The sequence below is a fragment of the Cyclopterus lumpus genome, chromosome 7 (genome assembly GCF_009769545.1).
Source record: "Cyclopterus lumpus isolate fCycLum1 chromosome 7, fCycLum1.pri, whole genome shotgun sequence".
NCBI lineage: Eukaryota > Metazoa > Chordata > Actinopteri > Perciformes > Cyclopteridae > Cyclopterus > Cyclopterus lumpus.
The window spans coordinates 1,425,294-1,428,824 of NC_046972.1; the positions used below are offsets into that span (position 1 = coordinate 1,425,294).

The window sequence follows — 3,531 nt, forward strand, 5'->3', positions numbered from 1 at the left end:
TCCAAAGAAACACTTGCACTTTTACTAAGAAAATACTGATGTGTCTTTATGATAGCAAACCAACCGAAACAGTGCCTACTGAATCTGAAAAATTACTTGTTCAGAGTAAACAAAGCTAGAAATATGAATGCACATTAACATTAATTAACAGTCCATCCACATACAGTTGTTTGTTTGCCAGTTAAAGTACCACTGGTGTCTTATATTTCAAAGTGTAGTTGACTGTCACAGTTACTAATTAAGTTATCTTCAACAAAGTTGCACTGTAATAATTTGAATGTGAAAAATATTTTGTCATCAAATGTGTGCGTTACACTGAATGCCAGTGGTTACCCAACTTCCATAGATTCCCCCCCCCCCCCCCGAAGAACCATAGGTTTCCTACAAGGGCAGACATAATAAATAAATGTAATCTATATCCGTCAAAATTGTACAGGTAAAATATGTTTCACTGCTCGTCTGTTTCTCCAAACTAACTTGTGGAGGCAATACCCTGATGATGGAGAAGTACCCCATACAACCACACTTCTAAACCTCACAACAATGCTTTTTAAGACAAAGAACTTTCATTAGAAAACCTGAACTAGGTGCTGTTGGTCACAATGCCAAACAAAGTGCTTTCCAGAAGAGAGATGTATGAAATAATTAACTTTCATTGTGACGTATTATGTTGTTTTGATTTATTATTCAATTTAAATAAAACTGAATTGTAACAATGGAGTTGTATTCATATTTGTAAGCGTTGCTATCTGAAAATGTGTCATCTTGTAAATGGTAAATCGATGAGTTGTGATTATGTTACGTTGGTTTCCATCAGTGTTTGAGTCTGGCACAAATTGATTGAGTTGAGGAAGTCAGTGGAAGTTAATATCAATAGGTGTCATTGATTTAACTGAACTGAGTATGCTGCAATTAAATATATTGAAAAATATAAATAATTTATTTAAGTTCAGAAACAAAAAAACATAAAATAACAAAGTTATAATTTGTAACTTAATATTTACAAAAATATATATTAACACTACTTCAATATTCTTAGGTAGTCAATTTCCTCAAACATTTTCAGCACTGTGAACTTGTTGAGTACTTCTCTAGACTCACATTGGACAAATCGTAGAATCGCCACGTAGAAGTAGTGAGCATACGACTGGATGAATGAGATATGGATTATACTTCCAAGAGTTGTGTGTTTGTAAACTGATGTTGACATATATGACAACATCCCTTATGTGGTATTCTACATGTACACTTTGGCAGACATAGACTTTGATGAGCCTTTCTTTAAGGTGTCTAAACAGTTCTTAGGTGTTTTTTGGATCTATGGAAGTTAGGGAAACACTGGCATTTATTATAACACATACATTTGGACTCCCTTTACTTTTCCATTTTTTATTCCTATGTGGAAGGATGCGAGAAAAACATTATTTTATATTTTTTAAGAAATCAAGGTAGCAGTATTATAAACATACGGGTATTTTATGGGTTTTGTATTGCTCTAAACCACAGATTTTGAGGGCACAGCCATTGGGTTGAATTGACCACATGAATGCGTTTCAAACACAGGTGCATATCTTCTTGAACATAAACCACAGCTAAGCTAATGACGGAGTGACAGCCCTGATGGACCCTTGACAAAGCTGTCAAACCTGCCTGCACAGATGTCATTTTATGTCAATTTGTAATTCTGATAATGCACAGCTAGTAATAATAATGACATATTAATGTTCAAAACATGACATAGCCATTATCATAATAAGGCCGCTTGGACTACATAATGTCAGCTAAGGCTAATTTAGCTAACCAAAGCAGAGTGTCAACAGCCGAGTATTTGTAATAACGCTGTTTTGCCAAATTAATAACTCATTAAGAGTTTAAAATATAGACCTAGCAAACAATATATATAGATATATAACAAGCTAACAGTTAACGTTAGATAACAGTAGGTGCCTAACGTAAGTTAGTTCGCAAGGTAACAATAGTTATCGAGACATTAAAAGCAGATATTGATGTGTGGTCGCTGACGTTACAAACTGGTCTCCGGTACAGTACATCTGCGCGTAGTAACACGCTCTTGATGTGCGTCTTGGTTTGTTGTGACTGCTCACTGCTCAGTCCACGTTTGCCGTCAGCGTTAACGTTACCCAAACGAATTTTGTATAGAAAACAAAGTAAAGCAGACAAACAAGAGAAATCATCATCCAACGATAACTTTACATTACCTCCTGCCTTTTGGAATATTCTTGACGAGTCCGCCACTAACGCAACGTTAGCTTCCCAGTGCCTGATAGCACAGCAGAGCTTCTTTTAGGGCAGAACACGGTTCCGTTTTGTTGTTTTGATCGAGTACCCGATGAATACTTAACATATACCGCTATGTTTCCACTCCTTTGGTGTGCAACACGGCTTATTTCAGGCCAGATGTGATAGTTCTATTAATGGTTGTTGGTCCTCAGACATACATCGTGGGTAAAATAAGCAGACAAGTTTCGTTCTTCAGCTAAAATGAAAGACCTTCCAGATCACCAGTGCAGTCCAGTTCCGGTGTTCCTTTTCTTCTTCTGCATGTAGATTCTGGCAGTGTAGACGCTGTCAAGCGTATTACTGCCCTCCGCAGGACACAGAGTGAACTGTCGAGTCACACTTCATATGTTCACATACTGCCATGAGTCATGTAGGAACTTAAGACTGCTATTGAGACATATTTATTAGGGTCCGAGCGACTGACAAAGTCAGTCCGAGAGGTCCCTATTGAAATTGCTTTGTCTATTATCTATCCATCCATCCATCCATCCATCCATCCATTTTCAATACCGCTTATCCTCATTAGGGTCGCGGGGGCACTGGAGCCTATCCCAGCTGACATAGGGCGAAGGCAGGGGACACCCTGGACAGGCCGCCAGTCCATCGAGGGCACATGTAGGGACATACAACCATTCACTCTCACATTCACACCTATGGGCAATTTAGAGATCAATTAACCTGCAGCATGTCTTTGGACTGTGGGAGGAAGCCAGAGAGCCCAGAGAGAACCCACGCTGCCACGGGGAGAACATGCAAACTCCACACAGAAGGACCGCTCCGACCGGGAATTGAACCCGCTGCCCTCTTGCTGTGAGGCGACAGTGCTAGCCACTACACCACCGTGCAGCCCACTTTGTCTATTATTATTATTATTATTATTATTATTATTATTATTATTATTATTATTATTATTATTATTATTATTATTCCGCTTTTTATTTTAGAACATTGAGGGTATTTGCGAGCGACGAAAACCGCTCAAATTTGGCAAGCTTGTCAGGCTTGGTGAAAATAGATGTATGATCAGGGAGTCAAATTTTTGCAATTTATAGTTGCTCTCTAGCGCCCCCTCAAATTTTGAACGCCGATGCCCCTCACCCAGAATGTCCGATTGACTTGAAATTTTTCACACATGACCATCTCCACCTGCTCTACAAAAAAAGCCTCTCAGACCCCTAAGGTCCGCCTACTTAGACGTGTGAAAAACACATAATTGACTTTCTACATTCT

General features: G+C 38.7%; 1 protein-coding gene across 1 annotated transcript in view; it reads right to left on the bottom strand.

Moving 5' to 3' along the window:
- The window catches only part of dedd (death effector domain containing), a 17,759-nt gene extending 15,210 nt beyond the window's left edge, over positions 1 to 2,549 (bottom strand). The window contains exon 1 of the mRNA XM_034536607.1: positions 2,220 to 2,549. The gene's annotated coding sequence lies outside the window, so the exon portion shown is untranslated. The remainder of the gene's footprint in view (positions 1 to 2,219) is intronic.
- Positions 2,550 to 3,531: the final 982 nt, after the last annotated feature.